The sequence below is a fragment of the Protopterus annectens genome, chromosome 1.part2 (assembly GCF_019279795.1).
Source record: "Protopterus annectens isolate FY-2018-M chromosome 1.part2, PAN1.0, whole genome shotgun sequence".
Taxonomy (NCBI): domain Eukaryota; kingdom Metazoa; phylum Chordata; order Ceratodontiformes; family Protopteridae; genus Protopterus; species Protopterus annectens.
This window is the reverse complement of record NC_056727.1, coordinates 103,504,646-103,532,286: the sequence shown is the minus strand read 5'-3', so window position 1 is coordinate 103,532,286 and position 27,641 is coordinate 103,504,646. Positions and strand designations below refer to the sequence as shown.

At 39.6% G+C, this 27,641-nt stretch overlaps 1 protein-coding gene across 1 annotated transcript in view; it reads left to right on the top strand.

Annotated features, from left to right (window-relative positions):
- The window catches only part of ASB3 (ankyrin repeat and SOCS box containing 3), a 1,155,430-nt gene that overhangs the window by 997,626 nt on the left and 130,163 nt on the right, over positions 1-27,641 (top strand). The window lies entirely within an intron of this gene.

Genomic DNA, 27,641 nt, shown 5'->3' with positions numbered 1-27,641 from the left:
AATATGATGTCTAGAGTTAGTAAAACAGTTATTAATGAATGGAGAAGTAGATACATGCCCCTATTAGGCTATAATTACCATAAGATGGCTGACAGTAATAAATGTAATCATCCTTCTGATGACAGTAAAACATATGGTAGAGTTTGTGTTCTGGAACATGACCCGCATATAGGGAAAATTTAAAAAAATTTGACTAACAACTGGATTATTATTCTAGTCGACCAGGACATTGCTACTATTTTAGGGAATAGACCCCAGTTTGTCAATAAGATGGGGTAGAATATTAAAAATTACCTCGAGAGAGGAAATTGGTATACAGTTCCTTATAATACACACACAAAAAAATGTGGAAGTTGTAAACAATGTTACAAAATTTTACAGGAACAAAGTATTGTGTTAGAAAATGTGAATAGGACTAGACTTAGTTTCCAACAAGGAAACTGTAACACTAAAATGGTTATATATTTAGCAAAATGTGCGGTCTGTCCAGGTTTCTACGTTGGAAAGACCAAAAGGAAATTTAATAGGCGTATTTATGCACATTTATATAGTATTAGAACTAAAGATGAAAAAAAGCCTTATATAGAGGCATATTAAGAAGTATGGTGAGAGGCATTCTTTTAATTTTGCAATATTGGATAGTGTTCAAATAGATCCTAGGGGGGGGACTATAAAAGAATAGTATCATATAAAGAATACTGGTGGCAAATATTTACTGATGCTTCCACCATACCTGGATTAAACAATGTCATTTCTATAAAACCTTTGTTAGTCATGGAATGATTTTTTTATAAACAGTTTTTATAAATATAATATGTCATCTAGATTATTTGAATATTAATTGGTATATTTATATATATTTGTATTCATGCATATTTTAGTGGGCTGTTATATGATAATATACCAAAATATATATTATTATTATACAACACGTTGTATGGGAAGATGCTATAAACAGCGTATGTAGGTAGGCTAGTTAGTATTTGTTTTTAATTTTGTTGACATATTCTTTGTTGACATATCAAGTAGTTATGTAGGTTTATAGGGACACGCTTAGCGTATTAATTCAGTAGGGTCAATAAATGCTTTTATTTTCATTTATGTTATATGTCTTTAAATGTATTATTTTTAAATTGCACTTTTGGCGCCAAATAAGTTATTTAAATGTCAACAGCTCTGTTTTCTATCGTTCTGATGAAGCTTGCCTTGGAGCAGGTGGAAGCACTTAACCGTTAACTGTTGGTTTTGTTATAATAAAACCAAATTTATTCGCTGTTGGCCATTGTCAGTGATTATTCAACATCTGGTTTCTGTTATTTTTACGGAATTCAGCGTCTCAAGACACGGAGGTGATAAGCATTCTTTCCTGGTTGTTGGATTCACTAGTTCACAGAACATTTATTCTTCACTGTTTAAATTTAAAAAATACGTATATGAAATGATATATAATGAAGTTTGACATGGGAAGCAGTATGTCAAAATTTTACAAAGTATTGATAACTATAAAACAACACCCAAAACCTCATATTGGAAATATATAACAAAAGGACACTTGGTACAGTTAACTGAAGATATTAAAACAAATATCTTACTATCGATAAATAAATACATCCTTTACACAATACTGGAAAGTTTTTAATTGGAAATGCTTACACAGAGCATTCTTAACCCCAGATAGAATCAATAAAATTAGTATTTCCATAAAAGGAATATGTTGGAGATGTGAGCAAGTACACAATGCAGATTGGAACCACATTTTCTTTGATTGTGTTAAAATTAAGCCATTTTGGAATGGTATTAATAACTTTCTACAAGCTTTATTTAATGCATCATTTTATTTAACTAAAGCTCTTGTATTATTAGATGTGAACGAAGGACCTCATTTGAATAGGTCAAACATGTATTTAGTATGGACTATACTTGCAATTTCAAGGAAGTGTATAACAAGAAGATGGGATACAAACACAATACCAACTTTGGAAGACTTCTACAGCCTACTGAAGACCACAGCATTATTGGAAATTAAAATTAAAGAACTAAGAATTTATCCAAAGCCATTTATCAACAACCCTTGGGGAAAAGTCTTATCGTTGATTGACACTATACAATAATTGATCAGACACTCTGATAATGGATTGGACATACTTATAAAGTAACTGTATACATTAATATCTGTTATACTGTCAGGCTAATATAAATAGTGTACATAGTTATTTAAGATGTTATGTATAAATACTATGGAATTCATTCAAATGTATTTGAAAAAAAAAAAAATTAAAAAAAAAAAAGAATTCACTGTATCGACCACTCACGTTAATAGAACCATGATACACCCCTTGTTCATGTTTTTTGTCTGTAAACATAGAGATTTGAAACACCATTATATTTCCTATTCTGTACATCACTATAGAATGAGTTTTCTTGCACAGCTTCTACAGAGCTGATTTAAATGCATGCCAAGTGCTTCTTGCCTTAGTTCTTGCATATCAAGTATACAGGGATGAAATTGCGACTGCACCATACCTCATATGCACCACATAGCTAGCTCTCTCACCTCCTTTAGAGTACAATCATCATTTTAGTTCTCATTTTATCTTTTTATTTGACTCAAATTGTATTATGCTCTTCCATGTTCTCACTTGATCCTTTCAATAAACAGCAAGTTTTTTGCAGCCTGTCAGTTTATCTATAAGCTATAGTCTGTGTAGAACTGTGATTTTATAAAGAACAAATGACCGATAAACAGCAACTGACTTTCTGTCTTCTTTTCTTGAAATGTGTGTTAAATACTTTCAAAACTTCTTCCCAAGTGACATGCAAACATGTGATATACTGTATAATTATGGGTTTCATAACTTTTCCATTCATAGTGAGGAATACAATAAGGGTTCTAGTTCAGTGGTTACAGATGGACCATTACTCCTGAACTTGTAAATATGTTTGTCTTTTTTGCAGTTATGTCTATACTTCTGTGAATCTATTTTTTCAGTTCTGATCCAATGCATTGTATATATATTTGTCAGACTGTTTCACAAGCAACATATATTGTGCATATGTGACTAGCATTCATGAGGTATTTAATCAGATTGTTTCTCTAAAGTGTACTTTGTGATATGTAATTTCCTGTAGTTAGGTATTTACATAAGGGTATATATGTATACACACAGACACACATCATATGCTATAATACATAAGGACTGCATAAAGAAAGACTTGACAAATGGCATGTATTAATTATCAATAAATATGTAATTTAAAGGGTAAAATGCTGGTTAAATAACAGGACACAGAAGCATAGGAAGGGTGGGGTGCCAGGAGCAGCTGCTCTGGGAGCCAGCTTGTAGTGGATGCAAAAAAGTCAGAAAACACCAAATTAAGTCATTTGACTTTTTGTTTAAGAAAAAATAAACTGCAAGTTACACATGTTTTTCTGCTGCTTTTTTTTCTTTTTCTATTTCAAAGCGCTGATTCTGGCTTGTCCTTGCTCCCTTTCAGCTCACTTGCAATGTGCATACCCACATCCTAATGTTTTATGTAATGGATGAGTCTCAGGCTCAACCCTAATACTTTGAGGAGCCTTCTGACTGGAGCACTGGGTACAGCAGGTGAGGTGGTGTAAGCTAGTTAGTGTGTGTTTATAACTGGCAGCAGAAATAGCAAAATTTAAGATTAGAGTGGATCATTCATGCTAGAGCTGCCAAGGCAGTTTATTAAACTCCAGCACATTTAACTTAAATAAAACCGAATTTTTGTTTTTATTTATTTATTTTTGTATTTACTGGGACAGGGGAAGACTGGTGAAGAGTCCTGGTCTTCTCAGACTTGGAGAAACTTAAAGGTTCATAGGTGTATACTAGGCTAATGATGACTAGCCTTAAAAGCCTAGCTGTGCAGCCCAAATTTGACCCACGAATTTGATTTACATTTGATTTATAAGAAGTGATTTACTGACTGCCTCTGTCCATCAGAGACATGGAATCCACACCAGAGGTGAATTTCCAATTACCCAATCCTTGATCCAAGTTGCGCTCAACTAGAGATAGAGAGGAACTCTGCTTCACATGTATGCGGAGTCTGTTCCATAGAATGGGAATTCCCTGAGAAATCCGTCTGTCTTTGAAACATGTACTATTTATGTTGCAAACAAAATTTAGTTTTTTTAATGTAGTTGTTCCTATGCTGTTTGTTTTGCTGATGTGCAGAAGATTCATCAAAAGAGGGTTCAGAGATGCCTTGTATGCCAGGTGATGATCACCTCTTAGCTGTTTGTATGATACCAAGTAAAGAGAGACAACTTTGAGGCAATCAGTGTAGGACATTGTACATACTCCCTGTATTCTTTTTGTAAAGAAATTTTGTGGACTTTCCAGTTGCTGCATGTGTCTGGTCAGGTACATACCAAAGGGGGAATTATACTCTAAGATGGACTTGATGAGGGCCAAGTACATTGGTATGATGACCTCTCTTAACCTAGATGCCATGCCCTTGCTTATAAGTTGAACAACCTAGAAGGATTTTCTTACTATCTTGGACACATGCTGTTTTAAGGCTAGGTTACTTTCTACACAAGTTCCCAGATCCTTGACTAGTGAATCAACTTGTAAAGGTATTTGACGTAGTTACCCATGGTTGCAGACTTCCCAAAAGGTACTATAATGCATTTCTTGGTATTGAGTTTTAAGCCATGGCTTTGGCACTAAGTGTTTATCTGTATTAGACCTTCCTGAAGGGTATTATGTTGGGGGGAATTCACTGACTGCTCCCAGTTTGCAGTTGTTTACAAATTGGGTTAGCCAGAGGCCTTTGACATTGGCTTTGACGTCCGAGAAGTAGATGCCAAAGAGGAGTGGGCCCATCATAGAGCCCTGGGGGACTCCACTGGTGACCAGCCTTTTAGTGAAGGTGACCTCACAGATGTTAACCTTCTGGGTCCTTATCAGTGAACCAGCTTAGCCCTCCAATGTGTTATAAAGGGGTTTATACCTATTTCTTTGAATTTGTTGACAATGCCTGAGTTGGGGTATTGTATCAGAAGCCTTAGCTGAATCTAGGTAGGCAGTATACACTGTTTTGCCCTTATATTTTGCTTTAGTGACCTTTTCAAGGAAGTCCACCAGATTTAATAAGCATGACCTTCCTTTAACAAAGCCAGACTGGGATGGATCCAGTATCTGGAGATCTGCAATGTCCTTATTGATAATTTTCATCATATTTCTGTCCACGGTTTTGCAAATAAGACTAGTCAGAGTAATGGGTCTGTAGTTTCCAGGATCTGTTGAAGGTCCTCCTTTATGAAAGGGGATAACCATCACAGTTCTCTAGTCATGTGGTGCAAAGCCTGTGGCTTAGTTTCTCTTAGATTCAAAAGAGAATTCTGACTGAATAGCTTTCTTGGGAAAAATAAGCAAGCTGCCCTATTCACCATTTAAGAGAAGAATAAAATCCACAGAAAAAATGAGAGAGGCTCAAAAGTGGGATCAGTTTTAAATATTGCTGTGTAGTTTGACTACAGGTTTTGCATTAGCGTGATCAGGAGCAAAGACAAAAAATAATGAGAAAAAAAGGCTCATAATTGGGACAAATTTTAAATTGCAATGTATATTTCGAAAGTTGATAGAATTTTAGATTTTGCATTGACTTGCTTAATACAGTTCTTTTTACTTCAATTTAGAGGCGTTGGGGGGCAAATTAGGAAATGAGGGACTTGTCTAGTTGCACCTCTGGTAGGGCACAACAGGTCAGGGGAGGGAGTTGCCTGCCTGCCCTATTGGAGGATACTTCTTATAATCCAGAGAGCTCTGCATTGCAGGAACTTTTTTTTAGACTTTTTTTTCTGATATAAAATGAGGACTGGGTTCAGTATAACCATTTGTGGTTATGATTGTAAACTGACTAATGTAATTACTTTAGTCAAAGATATCAGAATTGTCACAGATGGTCTACTAATACATGTATTGGTCTGTAGTAAGAAGTGCATCTTTAATGTTAGTAAATATAGCGTTATGAGAATTGACAAAAAAGACATAAATTATGTTTAAATACTTGGTGATCAAATCGTAAAAAGTGAGATGTTTAGGATCTAGGAAACCTGTAGACTGTAGTGTAAGTTTTGACTATTATGTCTCTTCACTCACAGGAGATTGCTTTCCACTTTGTACCTCACTGACCACTATTGAATCCTGTGCTGCATTTTGGAGCCTACAAAGCCACCTGAAACAGCATGAGAAGTTATTACGACTCGTTAGTAAAAAAAAAAAAAAAAGAACTGGAAAATACTGACAATTCCAAAAAGCTTCTGAAATTGTCATATTATTATTATTGGTTACTTAAAGGTGATGTCTGACCACTCAGTAAGGCAGTCTCTTATCTAGTTTTGTTTAAATGTCTATACCTGGAATGCACCAATGGGGAGCTTACACCCAGTCAGGGAACATAATGTTACAAGTATGAGCAACAGAAAAAAATGACATGTATATTACGCAGGACCCTCCAAGACTATGGAATAAGCATCTGCTTGCACTCCAGAATCTTTCATTAATTTCCTTGCAGAATATTAGACATACAAACACACACACGCACAAAAAAGTAAAAATATCAGCATTGGGTATGGAGGTAGCAGTCACACTTTTTGAAAGCAGGTAGACATAAGTCCTTACTAAGATAGAAAGAAGCTTCTCTCTTCATCAGTGAGAGTGGTGAGCTTTGAGCAGCCTATCTGTCATTGGAGGAGTGGTTTCAGCTCAGAATCTGTAGTTTTACTGGCCATTTTGGGCTATATCTGTCCCTTTCATCTTTCTGTTTAAAAATCTCTGTTTGCGCGGTTTTGCACACACATCATGCAGCACCATTTAACTAGGGTTAAACTATGTTCCAGAAAGTCTGCTCTTATAATTTTCCCTTAGAACTAGCCAGTTTTCTAGTTTTAGCACTCAAAACCGTTTCCTTGTGCTCAGCACTTGTTCAAAACTCATTGCAAGCACTAAATAATCTACAAATTACTGCAGCACTCAACTTTCCTTACTTGTTAGGAGGAAAACAGTTTTTAGTACTTAAATTAATAAGCACCTATCCAGGCATGTCTAAGGGTCAGCTCCCGGTATATTTCCCCTGTCCACCTGATGAATCTGGGCATCTTGGGGCAATGTAGCAATTGCCTCATGTACACTGATAACCCTCTCCTCCTACCACCCAACACTACAACCTGTGAAAGATGCACTTATATAGCCAAACTGGAAGCCAAGCTCTCTCCAGCTAAGACTGTACTAGACAGTCAAGAGGAGAAGGTAAACACCTGCACCACACCACACCACACTCAGCATATAGTCCACCTAAACCCACACATAGTGACACAAAACGCACACCTACATTTGCGGAGGCTCTCAGTAAAAATCTGCCCAAATAACAGAGACCTCCAAAGCTGATACACAAGCAACCACCACCCTCCCAACCCTACCCAAATGACACACAGCCCACAAAATCAGTTTGCCCCTCAACCTCAGCCCATAAGGCAAAACAACATACCCAGCACACTAGTCATAGCTGACTATAAGTCAGGCACACTGATGTCCCACTCACCAGGCTAAACAAAGAGAAAGTTACTGTAAGCTGCCTGTCGGGTGCCAGGATCCACCACATAATGCAAGCACTCAGGTCACTCCACAGCAAGTACAAATATGACTCTGTCATTCTCCATGTTGATGTGAATGACCTGAGACATACCTCCCTGGACTACATGAAAAGAGACGTGGAGGAGCTCTCGGATCATGTAGCCCCTGCAGGTATGACCCTAGCCCTGGGTAGCATACTGTCATCACCCAGAATGTTACCACAATATAAGGACAAAATGATTGACTTCAACAATTGGCTAAGCTTCTGGTGTCATTCTAAGGGGATCCAGTGTCTCTCTGCCTGGGACGACATGATCAACAGACCACGATGCTTTGCCAGAAATGGCCTACACCTGTCGCCCCTGGGATTCGGATACTGGCTAAGGCTGTTGCTACCCCTATAGTGCCTTTTTTAGGCAAGGTTCAAAAGACAAACTCACCACCATAGCAGGTATAAGCAAGCAAAATCTGAGGGTAATGCTACTCAATGCTAGAAGTCTAAAGCTCAAAATGCGCTCACTCGAGGCACTCCTTAAAATGGAGAACATTGACATCTGTGCAGTGACGGAGACCTGGTTCAGGGCTCGAGAGAGTACTCCTGCATTCCCAGGTTATAACTCATACCACACCTTTCGGCCACGTAACCTGGACCAAAACACTAGAGGAGGAGGCGTTTCCATATTCATTAAGGATATCCACACCTCCAGGCTAGTTGTTCAACATAATGCATCCAAAATTATCCAAGTGCAACTAACACTGGGCAAGACTGCAATCCAGGTTGTAGCTTGTTACAGATCCCCTGCCATGCCCCAGGATGCCCACTCCACGTTTCTTGATATACTGGGTAATATTAAGGTACAGCCCAATATCCTAATAATGGGCAATTTCAACTACCCCACCATCAACTGGGAAAACTAGTCATGTACTAAGTCATTTGCTCAACGCTTTCTGGAATTCATAAATTCCAACGCCCTGGATCAGCTGTCCATACCCCTACCAGGGGCAGCAATATCCTGGACCTGGTCATTACCAATATGGGCAACCGATGTTCCACGCCAGAGGTCAACTCCTCGCTGGTCAGATTCGACCACAAGATAATCACGCTAGACATCAATATCCCAACCCCACCCTGCATTAAGGAAACCACTGTAAAAAAAACTTCTCCAAAGCTAACATCATGCTTCTTAAGACAGAAGTGGCAAGCTTCATGACACCCATACAGATGGAAAATAGAGGTATGACTGCTGAATCCTATACAAATGCACTGTATAAGCACATACACGAGTGCATGGATCGTGCCATCCCCAATAGAACCAAGACACTATCCTCCAAAAAAAAGAAGCCAATCTGATGGTCCCCTGCCATAAACAAACTCTACAACAAAAGGAAGAAGCTGTTGCAAAAAATTAGTAAAATCCCCTGATTGCAGGAACTCCCTTGTCAGCCTCAGTAAAAAGCTGATATCCCTCATAAAATCCTCCAAAGCTAGTTATGAAAATAAAATCGCCACTAATTCTAAAGACAACCACAAAGCATTCTACAGCTATGTCAAGAATCTCAATGGCGACACTTAGATCTGCTCTGAGCTACAGCACAATGGCACTAGATGTACAGAACCAACTGATATTGCCAACATCCTGGCAGATAGGTTCAGTGCAAACTTCACCCCCCAAAGGGCCCATCACTATACCAGAAGAATGCAAAGCCCCTGTAATCACGGCTGCACAAGTGAGGACCGCACTCTCCAAAGCCAAGAACACGGCATTCATGGGACCTGACAACATCCCAGGCTGCATTCTGCATGAACTTCAGTACGAACTGGCAACCCACCTAAGTACCATGTTCAATCATAACCTCACTTCAGGCTTTGTGCCTACTGAATGGCACACAGTGACAGTTATCCCACTCCACAAAGGGGGCAACACCATGGACCCCAGGAACTACCACCCCATTAGCCTAACAAGCCTGGTCTGCAAGGTCATGGAACGTGTCATCTTGGAGCTTATAAACAAGGACATCGGTAACCTCCAAACTCTGGACCCCACTCAGTTTGGGTTTGTAAAAGGTAGCAAATATCTCCTAAACCTGACTGACTTCTTTGAAGCAGTCACTAGAGTCGTGGACGAGGGTAAGGTGGTGCACACAGCCTATCTTGACCTCGCCAAGGCTTTCAACACCATCCCCCGCTCTGGAATTATAGATAAACTCACTAGACTGGGCATAAATCCCTGTGTCACAAGATGGGTGGCCAACTGGCTTACTGACAGAACCCACACAGTGAAAGTAGCCAGCTCCAAATCCAACTTCAGACCAGTGACAAGTGGAGGACCACAGGGCTCAGTCCTGGGTCCTCTCCTGTTTGGCATCTACTTCTCAGAAGTCCAGGCTAATACAGTAGGTCTTTGGCTAACGAAGTTCGCAGATGACTGCAAACTAGGTGCCATAATACAATCACCTAATGCTGTGGACATTCTACAAAGGGGCCTCACTGAGACTGATGCTTGGTATCAAAGTCATGACCTCAAGCTCAATGCCAAGAAGTGCATTGTCATCCCCTTTGGGAAAAACACTGTACCTATGAACTACCACATAGGCGGTAGCCTACTTAACACTGAAAGTGTGATAAGAGACCTTGGGACACAGGTGGACAGTAGTCACTCCTTTGATAAACACATTGCCACAGTAGTCAGAAAATCCTTCTACATGGCACACCTCATCACAAAGGGCTCACCTCCAGAAAAAAAGAGATCATTGTTCCTCTCTACTCATCCCTCATCAGACCCATTATAAAGTGCAACGCCCCATTTGGCATTTACCTCGCAAGACATCTACAACAACTAGAAAGGCCACAGAAATACCTCACTAAGAGGATTACCGGCCTCAAACAGATGCCATACGCAGACTGTCTCAAACAAGTCCAGCTCTACTCCATCACTTATCGCCTACTCAGAGGCGACCTCTGCCTAACATACAAAGCCGTGTCAAATCCAGATCTGTTGGACATGTTACACTTAAACCCCAATCCCTCTGAGCCACACGCTCCAGGGACATAAAACTTGCCACCACGATAAACAGAACATGCTGGAGAGATAGATTCCTGTCCCAGAGACTTCCCATGCTCCGGAACAGACTACCCATTCATGTCAAGCAAAGCTCCTCATTAGCCCTCTTTAAGAAAAATCTCGACAATTGGATGGGAAATAGGAAATTCACCCCGGGGATCACTTCTGTGGCTCTGCTAGACAGGGGCGCAAGAAAATAACTTTCTTGGGTGGCTAAAGCCAGGGAACTTTTTTGGCTAGGCTTATATAGGTCCCAGGGCCGATAGCCTAGTTACCTACCTATAAACCTAAGTCTAGCATTAGAAACTGCATATCTCTGGAATGTGAACAAATCTTTCAAAGCTATATTTTCTGTCTTTCCTTTGAAGCCCGTATTTTTGTAAATCTTTTCGGTTTTCAGGCATTGACTAAGTGCAGTTTGTTTTACTGTCTGCTGGTACACTGTTGTATTAATGCAGAAGACAGGAAAAAGTGGCGTGATATATTTTTATTTTATGTGTTGCTTGTCAGCATGACACTTAGAAGTCTTTCTTTCTTTTGTATGGTGAAGTTAAGACACGTTGGCTATTTAAAAACGAACTTGTAAAGATTTAGGACTTTTTGTGTCTTTTTCCATTTCTGTGTGGATTTTCTTTGGCGTTCCAGTTTCCCTTCCACCTCTCAAAAAATGTCTGCTATTTGGCTACACTAAGTTTTCCTTGCAATGCTACTCTGGTCTGGGCCAGGGTTGAAGAGGATCTGATAAAGACCCAACTTCACATCCCACCTCATTGCATGAGATATTTTGTCTGTGTAGTTGTTTGTTCTAGTTTTATCATTATTTTCCTTCACAATATTCAGTCAGTTTAGGTTTTTGTCTTAAGTAATTGTTCACATTTGCAGATTATTTCTGATATAGTAGACATATTAACTATATTTTCTTATTGTTACAATGAGAAAATCATGTTACTAGTTTTTGGGATGCTCCCATTTAACAGTAGAAAGACTGTTCACTGTTTTCCTTTGTACTAGGTATTTTAATGTCTTTTTGTCCCCTGCCAGTATCCAAAGAGAAATTTATAATCACAACGCAGCAACATTTGTGGTAAGATCATACAGTCCTTTGAGGACAACAGCATTGGTAGAGCATTTCATAAATTCATAGGTTCAATAGGTACATACCAGGCCAGCAATTTTAAACTTTTTTCATCTCATGGCACACCTAAACTAATTAGAAAAATATTTTGACACACCAAAAAATATATTTTTTGCTGATCTGACAAAAAAATAGGTATATTTTTGATTGATTTAAAAAATATTTTCCTGTTTTTTTACTTGCTTTTAATATTTAATGAGATATCTGAGCTTGACGTTGTTTTAGAATGTCTTTTAAGAGGTTTACAATCACCATTGTGAACTGCATTCCATCGAGAGTGACACTGTTGAAATGCAGTTTTCCAATGGACAGTTTTGTGAACCCAAATACATAGACTACACCAGACTGAATGGGTAGTGTAGTTTGACTATTTGAGTTTGGAATTTTGAGTGGAGATCGCATTTCAGTGAGGAACGGGGAATTAACCCATTTCCTCACTGTAGTGCAATCTCGGAGTTGGTATATATAATTTGCAGGGGGTGTGGGGAACACAGGGGAGCTTGCCCCCTGCAAAAATAGTATAATACACATACTGTTGACTACAGAATGTCATGGCACGGTAAGCTGCATGGCATGGGTGACTGATGTCACCTCCTGCTATATCAAATACTTTGAACTATGGGTGTCGATGTATTCAGTTTCAACTTGGCCGCAATTTCGCTATTCCAGATTCAGGATTTCAGTTCAACCATGTGACCAGTCGACCTATGCAGTTTCAAGATTTCAATAGTAAACCATTTTAAGATGACGTGCTTAAAAAAACAAAAAACTGGTAAACTACATCCAGATAAGTCGGTGCATCCACAGTATTACAATACATATTGTTGTTAATTTGGCCAGTGGTCACCATCCCAAAACTACATAAAGAAATAAGTCTCAGACCCTAGATAAAGCCTATCTGTGTCTTTGTCTTAACTTAAAACACTATGAGTTGGTACTCCTTGATTCAAAATGGAAAAGAACATTAACATTTCTACTAGTGCAGTGTCATGAAATTACTTTTTTGTTTATATTTTACTCTCTAACTAACTGGTTAAAATATGTACGAGGTTGAGAGGTATGTGCAAACCTCTTAACTGCTTCCAAGGGATTGCTTGGTCGCTCTCACTCTCCTCTCTCTGTCACACACACAGTCTCTTCTGTTTTCATACACACATTCACTCACACAAGATCGCTGTCACTCTCTCTGTCTCTCAAACACAGTCTCTCCTGCTTTTATACATGCATTCACTCACACAAGATAGCTCTGACTCTCTCTCAGTCTCTCACATGCACAGTCTCTTCTGCTTCATATACACATTCCCTCATAAACGCAGACAGAAAACTAACAGACATACACACGCACACACTGTTGCAGTGGGTATGCCTCCGATGTCCCAGCTTACAGCAGTGCTGCCCTTACACCAACGTGCCAAATGAGGTACTCTCTCAACTGTACCTCTTTGGCACCTTGACAACCACTTTGCCACCACATTGCAGAATGTCCAGATTTTTGTCCCATATTTTTCAACTGTTTTTATTAAATTGTGGTTTTCTGGCAAGTCACTGACAAATCATGGAGGACTGAAAACAGAAAATAATGGCTGACATTTGAGTTTGACTTCATATCCTGTATAAAATTTTTGCTAATGAAAAATCTGTTGTAAGAGGTTGAGAGGTATGCCACTACTTCTTGTAGTAGAATAGAATTTTATTATATCAATGCAAAATCACTGGCTTGCAGTGGCAGTTTCTATGCACACTCTTCTGCAAAGTCCCTTGGTTCGAAGTCTGTCTGGTCAAAATTTAGAGTTAGAGTCAATAGACTTTCAGTGCTCACTGCTCACACTTTCACCCTACTACATCCATCTCTAACCAACATGCCAAATTCAATGAAGATGTGGTTGGAGGAGGATGGTAATAAAAAAAAAAAAAATAAAAAAAATCACTTGACTGCAACTTCCAGTTGCATCTTCGATGAATTAAGCACGTTTGGTGACAGGATTGTTTGTAAAGAAAAGACTGCACTGAAAATTGGGAGTAAGTAACACATTTGCCTGAAGACAGTAGGCATGTTTTAAAAAATTTTGTGCCACACGTGTCAACCTCTCGAGGCACACCAGTGTGTCGTGGCACACTGGTTGAAAACCCTTTTACTAGTCTATGGACCACCCGGGTCTTTATAAGCTTAACCATGCAACCCAACCCAATTGTGTCCCTGTGTATCATGGGCATTTGTTAAGAGGGGTTATGTTAGTTTGGTCATTACTGTGCCTCTGTCTATTAGAAACATAAGGGGCCAGACCCAGGGTTAATTTCTGATCCTTTCATCAAAGCTATGCTTAAATAAGGTTAGGGATGGACTCTGCCTGTTCTAGTGCATGGGGGTCTTATATGAGATGCACATCTGTCTTTCCAATATGTCTTATTATGTCACAAGCAAAATTTAAATAATTTGATTTAGTGGGTCTGATACTGTTAATTTTGTGGATGTGCATAAGGTGCATCAGAGCTGGCTCTGAGGATACCCTGTATTTCAGTAACTTGTTGGAGATCGAGTATAGAGATAGGGTGTTAAGGCAATCCATACTGGACAATGTGTGTATATTCTGGATTCTTCTGGGGAATAAATTTGTGGGCATTCCAGCTGTTGCATATGTCTGGGTCAGGTACATACTGAAGGGGGCTTCATATTCAATGATGGGTCTGATAAGTGATGAATAAAGTGGTGCTGTGACTTCCTTTGACCTGGATGACATGCCCTTACTTATAAGTTGGGCAACATATAATGATTGTCGTACTACCTTGGCCACATCTTAGTCAAAGGTCAGATTACTGTCTGCATATGCTCCCAGATCCCTGACTACCAGGTCAACTCTTATAGGGGTTTTACCAATGGAATAATTAGCTTGGGTGGCAGGTTTCACAAAAGGCACTATAATGCATTTCTTGTCATTGAGTTTTAATCTCTGAGTTTGGCACCAGTCGTTTGCTGTATCAGTCCCTTCTGTGATGTTGGTGTCATGGGAGGAAATTCTCTGATAGCTTCCAGTTTGTAGTCATCTGTGAACTTAGTCAGTGTAAGGGCTTTGACAGTAGCCTTTACCTTCGAGAAATAGATGCGATTAGGAGTGATCCCAACATGGAGCAATGAGGTATCCCTCTGGTGAACTGTCTGTTAGTGGAGTTAGTTTCACCAGGCTTGAGCTCCTGGGTCTTGTCTGTGAAACAGCTGGTAATCCAGAGAGTTATGTAAGGGGTTATGTCCAGTTTAGTAGAGCTTGACTGTACCTGAGTGGGGTATTGTATTGAATGACGTAGCCAGGTCCATGTGGGTAGTATGTATCCTTTTCCCCTCATCCATTGCCTTGGTGACCTTCTCAAAAATGTCCACTAGGTTTAGTAGCCATGACTTTCCCTTGGCCAAAACAAACAGGATTGCGCACAGTGTCGGAAGTTTACCTATGTCTCTGTTGATCATTTCCATGGGAATTCATTCCATGGCTTTTCATATAAGACTAGTCAGACCAATGAGTCTGTAGTTACTGGGGTTGGTTGATGGTTTAGCTATATTCTTTGCCCAAGATTTATTTTATTTTTATTTTATTTTTCATTTGTTAATCGGGATAGTCCAACTGGATATATGTCCATTTTTAGCGGAGGCCCGGGAAGAAAAGCTCCAAACAGTAACAAAAATATCATTACGTATCACATATCACGGATAGCATAACAGAATATTTACAGAGAACAGACAACCCATACAGAAATTACATATAGAATTTTTATTTTTTTTTACATTAAATCAATGAACTACCATTTTTAATAGTTTCATTAAGAACAGTTAAGTTCAGAGTAGATAAAGCTGAAAGTTGCAGTACAAGATAGGTTACATAGCAGCTGTACACAATCTGGAGATGCTAGTTTCAAATAACTCCTGAACAAAGGGACAGTAAATCATTTCTTCAAGGTACTTTTATTTTGTCTGAAGACAGCGATGGAGATAACACATAACCAGTTTCAAAAGACTTCCAAACACAGGGGGATGAATTCATTTTTTTTTAAGTACTAAAAGTTCTCCTTAGTGATCTCCGTAAGTTATCTCAGTATTTTCAGAAAACTGTCCTACCAGCACCTTCACCAGTATATAGGTTGGTAACTACTGAAGTTAGCTGGACTCTGGTGACTGTTACAGGGGTCTGTCAGACATAGGAGTATTAAACCAGAAAGAGTGACCTTAAGAAATTAAGTGTGGATAGGCTCTAGCTTCTAAAGTACTAGTCCTATTAAAAGCTGCTTTTGCAAGGATCCTTTTCTGATTGCATCCTCGTTCATTTAAACACCTTTAGAAGGTCTTTTTTATTATAGCAAATATGTCATTATTTATTAAAAGGGACCTATCTACGTTGATATCTACGACAACATATGTATAGGAAAGCTTGCACTGACCTTACTAGGTACCTATTAAGATTGACGCAGAATGGAAAATACCTAAATCTTCCATCAGAGTATATGATCTTTATCTCATTTATACCACACTCTCCTCCTTCCTTCATACCCCATAGACATTTTCATCAGTAGCTGAACGTTATAAGGGATGTCTGTTAAAGGTCACTCAAGAAATCTCTCCCCTTCTGTTGTCACTGAGACAGGATTTATATAACTTGAGAAAAATAAATCCTGCATTTATTCATAAGTGGCAGCATTTGTGTTTTTAACATCTGTGGCATGGGCTCAACAGGGAATACACTCACCTTTGGTATTGGAAGATCAGAAAGATGTGTGTTCTGTTCCCGCCTCAGGTGATTGCATTCATTTTCCATTAATGACGCTGCAGTACAGCATTGTGAGGCACTGCATTCCCAAGTTACCATTCTTCGGATGGATATTAAACCAAGGTCTCATCTGCCTAAGTTAGCGCAGGTAGATGTAAAAGATCCAGAGACACCTACTCCTGTATGCCCTGGCCAGATTTCCCCTAGTCCATATGAATACCACCTCAGGTCTCCCCTGAAAAGATGCCATTGTCCTAGTGGGTGAAACGTGGTCATCAGAGCAAGAAATAAAATAATAAATTTGTCATGTTCACTACAAGATTTATTCATATTCAAAAGATATTTTCACAGAAGAAATGTTTAAGCCATTTAAAAGATCTCATACAGAAGTCTTTACTTTTCTATTTTACAATGTATTGCTTTGGATGCAGAAGTACATCACAAAGCATACATTTAATTTGTAGCATAGCTCTTTGTATATTCTTATGTACTGTTGTACCATCAGATTTGTAGCTGGGATTTCAGTTTGTATGCTACCTCTTTCATAAGTAAGATAAGCATAAAAGGTCATTATTCTTGGGGGTTTTATTTGAAACTGTTTACTTTAGATCATCTTCTTTTCTGTAGCATTGTCAGTTAAGCTAGTTTTAACATAAATATGGAAAAAAAATATTTTTTGTCATTCTTTTGACTGTTCTTTGCCTTCATCTATGTGGTTGCTTTGTATACAGATTACATTTAGACTAAGAGCAATTCTTTAGATCTCATTTTTGTAAAGCATTTATATGTACTGTGTTTATTTTATGGAAAATTATTTATTTATGCTGTTGTCTGAAGTCCTTTTATGTCCTAATTTCACAAATTTTATTTGTTGCCACCATGGAATGTCAAATGCATATAATTCAAATGCATAGCATGCATTTAATTTAACTTTCGGAGAAATTAAGTGGCATAGATAATGAACTGGTTAAAATTCAGTCATTTCTACTGTACCTATATAAAAATGACGGTGAGCCATTGCTTGGGTGGTATTTATAGCCTGGGGCTATACATTTTTGTAATGGTGGCCCACAAAGAAAGGTACTGTGAGGTTATGCAAATCCCAGACTCTCAGGATGACTACAGAAATGCAGAGGACTTTGTGAACACAACCCCCACCCAGTTGGGAATGTGTAATGTGATTGATGCATAAGCAATAAGAGACAAGCTACTATGCTGTTAACGGGCTTTACACATATGCGTATGAGTTCAGTTCATAGGCGTGAATGTATAGTGAACTTATTTACATATAGCCCTGAAGTTGCACCAGAAAGCAGCAAGTTTCAGTCAGAATGCAGAGACATGAGGGGAGATGAGTTGTTGCTTCTGCATACCTGAAAATTTTTAATGGAGGGGATCACTTGGGTAAATGTTTTGTTTTGATGTTTGTACATACCTGGACATATTACTGAAGGGGTTGCTTGAGTGAATGTTTCATTTTAGTGCTTGTGCATACCTGGACATTTTACTGAAGGGGTCACTTGGGGAAATGTTTTATTTTGGTGCTTGTGCATATTAGGGCATGTTACTGAAGGAGTTGCTTGGAGAAACATTTCATTTTGGTGCTTGTGCATACTGGGGCATGTTACTGAAAGGGTCGCTTGGGTGAATGTTTCATTTTAATGCTTGTGCATACCTGGACATATACTACTGAAGGGGGTTGTTTGGATGAATGTTTCATTTCAGTGCTTGTGCATACCTGGAGATTTTACTGAAGGGGTCACTTGGGGAAATGTTTCATTTTGGTTCTTGTGCACACTGGGGCATATTTCTAAAGGGGTCGCTTGGGGAAACGTTTCATTTTTGGTGCTTTTGCACACTGGGGTATGTTACTGAAGAGGTCACTTGGCGAAATGTTGAATTTTTCATACTTGTGCATACTGGGCCATGTTACTGAAGGGGTTGATTGGGTGAATGTTTTATTTTAGTGCTTGTGCGTACCTGGACATTTTACTGAAGGGGTCAGTTGGAGAAATGTTTCATTTTGGTGCTTGTGCACACTGGAGCATGTTACTGAAGTGGTCACTTGGGGAAATGTTTCATTTTGATGCTTGTACATATTAGGGCATGTTACTGAAGGAGTCGCTTGGAGAGATGTTTCATTTTGGTGCTTGTTCATACTGGGGCATGTTACTGAAGGGGTCGCTTGGGTAAATGTTTCATTTTGGTGCTTTTGCATTCTAGGAAATGTTGCTGAAGGGGTCGCTGGGGGAGATAATTTGTGTCAGAGATGTGCTTGTGCATACATGGTCAGACTGCTGAAGTGATCGCGTGGCAAAATAATTCAATGTGTCATTTTAGTGTCTGTGCACACTTAATACAAAATAGTAAAGGGATTGATAGGGGAAATAATTTGGGTGTCAGGAAATTGCGTGTGCATGCTTGGACAAACGGGTTCATGGATTGCATCTCCAGTATTGCCACATTTAACAATGGATGTGTGTACAGCAGGGATGTCGGACCATGAATTGCAAAACTGCCTCATTAGCATATTACCCCGTACAGCAGTTCTCATTTGCATCACATTATTTTTAGGTCTTGTGCATTAGAGTAAATGGCCTCTATGAATCACACATTTGCTATGCTCATTTGTAAGCATCAGGAATTTATTACATTTGTGCATGTGACTGATAAATATACTTTTTTGCACTTAGTTTGCATTGTACAGCATTTATATATTTGCTTTGTTGTCTGTGTCCTTTTTTGTCTGCATTATTCGTTTCTCAGGGTAGTTCAGTAGCTAGTTTCAGGTGGGGGTTGACTTTGCTTTCTTTTGAGTTAGCCCACCTTAAGTGTTAGCTATTAGCCAACACTCTTCTTTTATCTGATTGCCAGAGGTGTATTCTCTGTGTAGTACTTCTATTACAAAGACTTAAACATTTCTCTGAATTTGTGCAGAGCTGATAAATCAGTTATTTTCCTGGCTGTGTTGGATTCTGTAACCATCTGATATAAAAGTATACTTTTTTGCACTTGTTTTGCACTGTATAGCATTTATATATTGCTTTGTTGTTTGTGTCCTTTTTTGTCTGCAGTGTTTGTTTTTCCCGCCCTCCCAACTAAGTGTTGTACTGTTGCTGTTAATTTGATTTTGGACACTCCTCCCAGTCCCATCCTATTTGATCACTCATTTGAGTGCAGTGAGATTATTTGGCTAGGATTAATCCCCCTTGCTTCTTTGACTTTGTACACTCCTCCCTGTCCTATCTCATCAGCTCAGTGTACTGAGTACAGAGAGATTATTTGGAAAGGCCTCCCCCTTAGTTCCTTAATCTTGTACTATCTTCTGTTTCCTCCCTCTCCACATAAAACAAACAAAAAAAAGTACATTTTATTTATTTAATTTATTTATTTTGTTTTACATTTGTTGACCGGGATTGTCCGACTGAGCTGAAGAGCCCTTTTTCAGCAGAGGCCCGGGGAGAAAAGCTCCAACATATTATATAATTTTCATTATAAATTAGAATTAAACAGCAATGTTACAGGATTATTACAAGGCATTAAGTAGCAATACAGTGTTATACAGTGTCAATAATCAGGAGTGTAGCACAACTATTTCAAGATGTATAAAAAGAAATATGTCATTAAGATAAGTGTAGTTTTTGGGGTAAGTGGTTAAAAAAACAGTTTTATCATGATGTAGTTGCATGAAGGCAAGACAATTACAATAGAATGTTTCTCTGAGGCAATTTGCTTAATAGATTTTAGAAGACAGTAGAAAGAGTAGTCAAGGAAGATTAGAGAGAGCTAGTGAGAAGAGTGAGTTAAGGGCAGAAAGTAGATTAAGGTATGAGAAGTAGGGGATGTTTAAGGAGGGTGAGTGCAGTGGCAGGACCAGTGACTTTTAAAGTGCTCTTTGGTGGCTGTCTTAAATTGTTTAGGATGTGTAAGGGTCCTGATTTCTAGTGGGAGCCTATTCCAGGCAATAGTGGGGTGATAGCTGTACATGTTGCATCCAAATTTAGACTTGGGTTTGTAGATTTGTAGCAGGTCTTGGTTAGAGCTTCGGAGAAGTCTGGAGGGAGAATAATGGGAGATGAGAAGGGATAGTGCTGGGCAGTAGGAAGGCTGGTATAGGATAGAATGGATGATCTGGAGCTGAGAGAGAAGCTAGTGGAGTAATTCAAGCCAGTTTAGGTGTTTTAGAGAGAGACAGAGATGGGATTTGTAGCTTTGTTGGGCAGCAAATCTAGCTACCTTGTTGTAGGTAGATTTGAGTTTGGTCAGGAGTGCTGAGTTAAGATTTGTGAGAATTTGAGAATTGTACATTAGACTGGGTAGAAGGTAGGTAAGAGAGAGAGAGTAATCTTGGCTTCAGAGGTAAGGAATTTCTTGTTACAGTAAAGGAGCCCTAGTTTTGAATGTGTCTTTTTGATACAGTTATTAACATGCAAGTCAAATTTAAGCTGATCGTCGATGGTTACGCCTAAGAGCTTAGTACTGGATTCTACCTGAATGGGGGTGTTATTAAGGGATTGTATGGAGAAGGAGGGTTTAATATTTATGAACATTTTAGGTAGGAAGAGTAACAGCTTTGTTTTTTAGGGTTAAGAATGAGCTGGTTGTTGGAGAGCCATGTTTCAACTAAGTTAAAAGATGCCTGTGTAGCTGAGAAGAGCTTAGATGGAGAGTTGGCTGTGGTGATGACTGTAGAGTCATCTGCATATTGCACTAAAGATGACTGAGGACAGGAGGTATAGAGCTGATTAGTAAAGATATTAAGAAGTAAAGGCCGTAGGATAGACACTTGAGGTACACCCATTTTGACAGGTAGAGGAGGGGAGAGTGCAGAGTGCCATCTCACTGATTGAGATCTATCAGTGAGGTAGCTGGAGAACCATGCAACAGTATCATAGGAGAAGTTGAGGTTATGCAGTTTGTGCAGCAGAAGAGTGTGTGAGCATGTATTCAGCTGCTTTTACTGTAACTGTGTTCTTCCTACTTAATTACCTTATTTTTGCTGTGTGCTCTTTAGTGTTCAAGTGCTTTTATTCTGTTGCATTTGTTACTGCTTGTTAGTAGCCTGATTAAATGTATCTGTTATTCTAGCATCTTAGTTTTGGTTTTAGCACTTGTGCTTCAGGCGAGTTACTTTACATTTAACAAGGTTCTTGTGGAAAAACTCTTATCAAAACCCTTTCTCCATACGTCCACCTAAGCATTCAGAACAGTATGTCTGGACATTTCCCATCAGTTTCTCCTGCCAGCCTGATTGACATGGGCATACTGAGACAGTGTAGCAACTGCCTTATGTTTACTAACAGCCCTCTTCTCCTAGCACATAATTCTTCCACCTGGAAGAAATGTGTCTACATCAGTAACCTGGAATCCATGCTGTCTTGTGTCACAGTCAGTATTCCTGTCAAAGAGGAGATTGCCAGCACAAACACCACACCACGCACGTCACATAGCCAAGCACAACACACACACGCACCTATGCAGAGGTCCTCAATAAAAACTTACCTAAACAGCAGAGACCTCCAAAACACACTCCCAAACACTCCCCATGCAATACCAAGTACATCACACACACAGCAGACAACACGCGAGCATCTCACAGACACAAGCTATGCAGAGGTCCTCAATAAAAACGTAAGGCAAAACCATAAACCATCACAGCCCACAAGACATAACAATAAAACAAACGTACTAGTCATTGGTGACTTAGTTGTAAGACACATTGATGTCCCCCTCACCAGGCTCGACAAGAAGGTCACGGTCAGTTGTCTGTGTGGTGCCAGAATCTGCCACATCACGTATGCACTTAAGTCAGTCCTCAACAAGTACAACTCTGTCATTGTCCATGTTGGTGTGAATGACTTGAGATGTACCTCCCTGGATTATATAAAGCGAGACATAATTGAGCTCTGAGTGTGTGTCCCAGGCAGTATGACCCTAGCCCTAAGCAGTATCTTACCAAGAATGATGCTACAATACCAACAAAAAATAATTGACTTTAACAATCTGATAGTTTCTGGTGTCATTCCAAGGGGATCCAGTATCTGACTGCCTTGGATGACATGGTTGACAGGACTCGATGCTTTGCCAGAGATGGCCTCCACTTGTTACCACTGGGTTTCCAGATCCTGGCCAAGGCTTTTGCCTCCCCTATTGTGCCTTTTTTAGGCAATGTCCCAAAGACAAATCTTCCAACGTAAAAGATCTGTCAAAAAGCAAATAGAAGGTCATGCTACTTAACGCTAGGAGCCTTAACCATGATAATGCAGTCACTAGAGGCTCTCCTTGCACTGGAAGAGACTGATGTCTGTGTGGTCACGGAAACTTGGTTCAGGGCTGCAGAGAGCATCCCTGCCTTACCAGGCTATACCTCATTCCACACATTCCAACCCCAAAATGAGGTCGGGAAGACTAAGGGTGGTGGAGTCACTATCTTTATTAAGGACAGGCACACCTCTAGTCTGGTTTGCCAGCATGACGCACTGGAACTAATCCAGGTGCAACTGACAGTTGGCAAGACACCCACCCAAGTTATAGCCAGCTGTAGATCCCCCTCCATGACTCAGGACACCCACTCCTTTTACCTGGCTCTACTTGACTCCATTAAGGTATCTGCTAACATCCTGATCCTTGGTAACTTCAACTACCCCACCATAGACTGGGTGAACTATTCCTGAACTAATGTACTCACTCAATGATTCCTTGACTTCGTCAGTTCTAACTCACTAGACCAGCTTGTGTCGTCCCCACAACGGGAGATAATATTCTGGACTTTGTTCTCACCAACATAGGTGACTGCTACACGACTCCCATAGTATGTTCTTTCCTTGTGAGGTCAGATCATCAGACTCTCTCATTCAAAGTTTATATCCCACCCAACCCCTCCCCCCAGCCGTAATCAAGCTAAAAAAACTTCTCAAAAACTTACTACAACCTTCTAAGGGAATGTATCTGTAGCTTCACACTGCCACCACCTCCCCCCGCAAAGGATGCAGATAACTATGCTGAACAGTATGCCGATGCAGTATACAAACATCTGTACAACTGCATGGACTCAGCCATACCCAATAGAACTAAAACGTGCTGCTCAAAGAAACACAAACCTGTTTGTTGGACATCCTCTGTCAACAGACTTTACAAGAAAAGGAAAAAACTGTTTTCCAAGGATAAAAAGGAACATTTTCCAAACTGGAAAAACTCCCTCCTTAGCCTCAACAGCAAATTAGATCACTAGTGAAAGCCTCCAAAGCCAATTATGAATCAAAACTAGCCTCCAAAACAAAGGGAAACCACAAAGCCTTCTTCAGTTATGTCAGGAGCCTCCATGGAAAAGCCGAGGTTTGTTCCGAATTACTACTTAATAGTATCACTTACCCCGATCCTGTTGACTTAGCCAACCTGCTAGTAGATAGGTTCAGCACAGACTTCACTCGCTTGTCCCCCTCAAAGGCCGTTTCGACATTCCCGATACTTGTCCTGCACCTCACATCTCCGTTGATCAAGTGCTAAAGGCCCTATCCAAGGCAAAAGAACACAGCTTCCATGGGACCTGATAGTATCCTAGGCTGTATTCTGCACCATCTCCAGCAAGAACTGGCTTCACCATTGAGCACCCTATTCAACCACAGCCTGAGTACAGGCTTCATTCCAGCAGAGTGGATAACTGCCATTGTCATCCCCTTGCACAAAGGTGGTGCCATTACTGACCCTGGAAACTATCACCCCATTAGCTTGACAAGTCTGATCTATAAAGCCATGGACCGTATTATTATGGAACTAATAAACAAGGACATAGGCAATCTCCAAGCACTTGACCCCACCCAGTTCAGATTCGTCAAGAGCAGATCTTGCCTGTTGAACCTGGTAGACTTTTTTGAGACTGTCACTAAGGCCCTGGATGAGGAAATGTTAGTGCATACAGCATACCTTGAATTGGCCAAGGCCTTTGACACAATCCCCCACTCGGGCATCATCGAAAAGCTAACATAACTTGGCGTAAATCCTTATCTCATCAGGTGGGTAGCCAACTGGCTGACCAACAGGAACCTCTAAGACAAAATAGGCACCTCCATCTCTGATAGACCTGTCGCTAGTGGAGTTCCCGAGGGTTCTGTTCTGGGACCCCTACTGTTTGGCATCTACTTCTCAGAGGTCCAGGCAAAGTCAAAAGGCCTGTGGCTGACCAAGTTTGTGGATGACTGTAAGTTGGGTGCTGTGATTGACTCCCCAAATGATGTTAACATAGTGCAAGAGGGTCTCGCAGCAACTAATGACTGGTGCCAAAGTCATGACCTCAAGCTAAACACAAAAAAAATGTATCATCATACCATTTGGCAAAAACACGACCCCTACTGGTTGCCATATCAATGACAACCCCCTAAGCACATGACCTGTGATGAGAGACCTAAAGAGAAAAGCAATGACAGCACCACAGATGACTGGCAGACTTGTTAAAATCCAACAAAAAAGATGAACACAAATCTTTTACTGACTTTTACGATAAGCGGTTTCGGAAATACCTTCTTCAGATCACGATCTGAAGAAAGTATTTCCAAAAGCTCTTATCATTTGAAAGGGATTTTATTTTTGTCTTGCCACGTTTTATGTCTCAAGCTTTCAATAAAAGATTTGTGTTCATCTTTTTTGTTGGATTTTAACAAGCTTGCCAGTCGTCTGTGGTGGTGTCACTGCTTTTCTCTGTGGATTTTCTTCTTTGTAACAGTGCAACTTTAGCAGTTACAGGTTAATTTTGTGCTTGTGATGAGAAACCTGGGCACTCAGGTTGATAACCTCACATTCGACCATCATGTAGCGGCAGTGGTCAGAAAAGCCTTTTACTTGGTTCATCTCGTAAGTAAAGGGATTGCATTCAGAAAAAAAGGAGGTTATTACCTTTCTGTACTCCTCCCGTATTAGACCAATAATTCAGTATAATGCCCTGTTTGGTATGTACCACTCCAAACATCTGAACCAACTGGAAAGGCCACTGAAATAACTCACATAGAGAATCCATGGCGTGCAACATTTGCCCTATGAGGACAGGCTGAAATCACTGTCACTCTGTTCGGTATTGTACAGATTGCTTAGGGGTGAGCTGTGTCTCACCTACAAGGAAATCTCAGACCCTGCCCTACTAGAGATGCTCCATATCTGTAAGTCTAACTCCTCACACATTGCCCGCTCGAAAGGCCTGAATCTAATGCTCAACATCAACAAAACCTGCTGGAGAGAGAGGTTTGTCTCCCAGAGGCTGCCCCATCTCTGGAATAGAATTCCCATACATGTCAAACAGAACACCTTGCTGACCCTCTTAAAGCGCAACCTTGATGAGTGCATGGAAAACCACAAATTTGTCCCAGGGGTTCCACCTGTGGCCCTCATTGCCAGGGGTGACAGGTGCTGACTGAGGTTTCTTTTTGGGTTTAAACTCTTGGCTAGGCTTGTAAGGGCCCCAGGGTCATTAGTCTAGTAACCTCCTATGATCCTGTGAATACCACCCCTTGTGCTTTTAAAGGTCTGAGCTATGCAAATTTGTCTTAAGGAAGTTGTTCTTCTGGAGGAAAAAACTCTGGCATATTTCTACAAATTTCTTGTAAACTTTACCTCACATTCCATGATTTTTCATTAAGAGTTTTCTCTGTTTCTTATACATGTCTCATTTTGGCAGCACATTAAACATTTATTTCATTGAGTAATGCCAATCATTTCAGTCACATTTCTCATTAGAAAGTCATACTGACACACACACACTTTCTTCACTCAAATGTCTGAGTGATTAGTAAATTGATGGGAAGCGGTATGCAAGACTTGTTTGCAGAACACTTGTGACACACAATTCTAATTCATAATTTACTGGCAGTATGCATTTAAATTATGACAGTGGTAAGAAGTTTAATTGTTAGAAAGTAGCAAAATCTTTATATTGACAGCTCATATTTCATATAACTGATGCTTTCATCAGCAGGCTAGCCTGCTCCTATAAATACAATCAAAGTTCAAGATATTATATTACAGATGAATGCTGTCCCACAAATTTGGCTTGCTTTTATCATATTACAGTCCTTCGGTGGGTATATCCTACCAGGGAAGGCTGTTCAGTGTTTCCAGGCTTTCTCTGTGACAGCATAATAGTTCATCAACTTTATTTCTTTGTTACCATGCCTTTGCTCTTATATAAGGTTAAGGAAGCAACTGCAGGGTTTGGTACTATATTTCATTTTTAATTAAATGTTTTGGTTTATGTCATTTGTTTGGATGGCTTATATACAGGTTACTTGCAGTAATGTGGTGGTGAGGCAAATTAATTCGGGGATAGATCACTACTGTTTTTTTCCTTCACATAAGTAATGAAATAGCTTGTAATTAATATCTAGGCCCAGTTTGTATATTTGGTCTGCAGCAACACCTTCTAAAGTTATAGCTTCAAGCCACTGTATAGTTTCCATTCTATGGATACCAAATATTTCCTTTATGGCATTCTTCAAAACAGGAAGTTAGTACTTCCAAAATGTGATAGCATTTGCTGTATTTAGTAGTCAAAACTTGTAGCAACTATGGCATCTGTTTCTGTAACTGCTACTTTGTTGCTCATGTAGTTGTCTGTACTTCCTGTTTATCCTATGTACTTGCCATATTTATCATATGCACATTACTGTCATATTTTATACAACTTATGCGGAGCTTTTCTCCCCGGGCCTTTGGTGAATATGGTTATTTTGTGCCCAGTTGGACTTTTCCAAGTAAACAAATGTCAGTAAATAAATTACATTTTTGCTATTATGTAGACACCTCAGCAGATCATCCGTCATGCATATTTTGCATCACATTAAGCTAAGTACAAGTTTAACTTTATAGTGTATATTTTGTTCTTCTAGAATGCTATACTTATTGACGGTTTCAGAGATACCTTTACTTCGCTGGTACCAGAGTAGACCTTGCGTCTCTACCTTTTACTTTATACTGTGATCTAGGAAATCCTCCGTGTAATAAATATATGTATACATGTGTGTGTGTGTGTGTGTGTGTGTGTGTGTGTGTGTGTGTGTGTGTGTGTGTGTGTGTATATATATATATATATATATATATATAT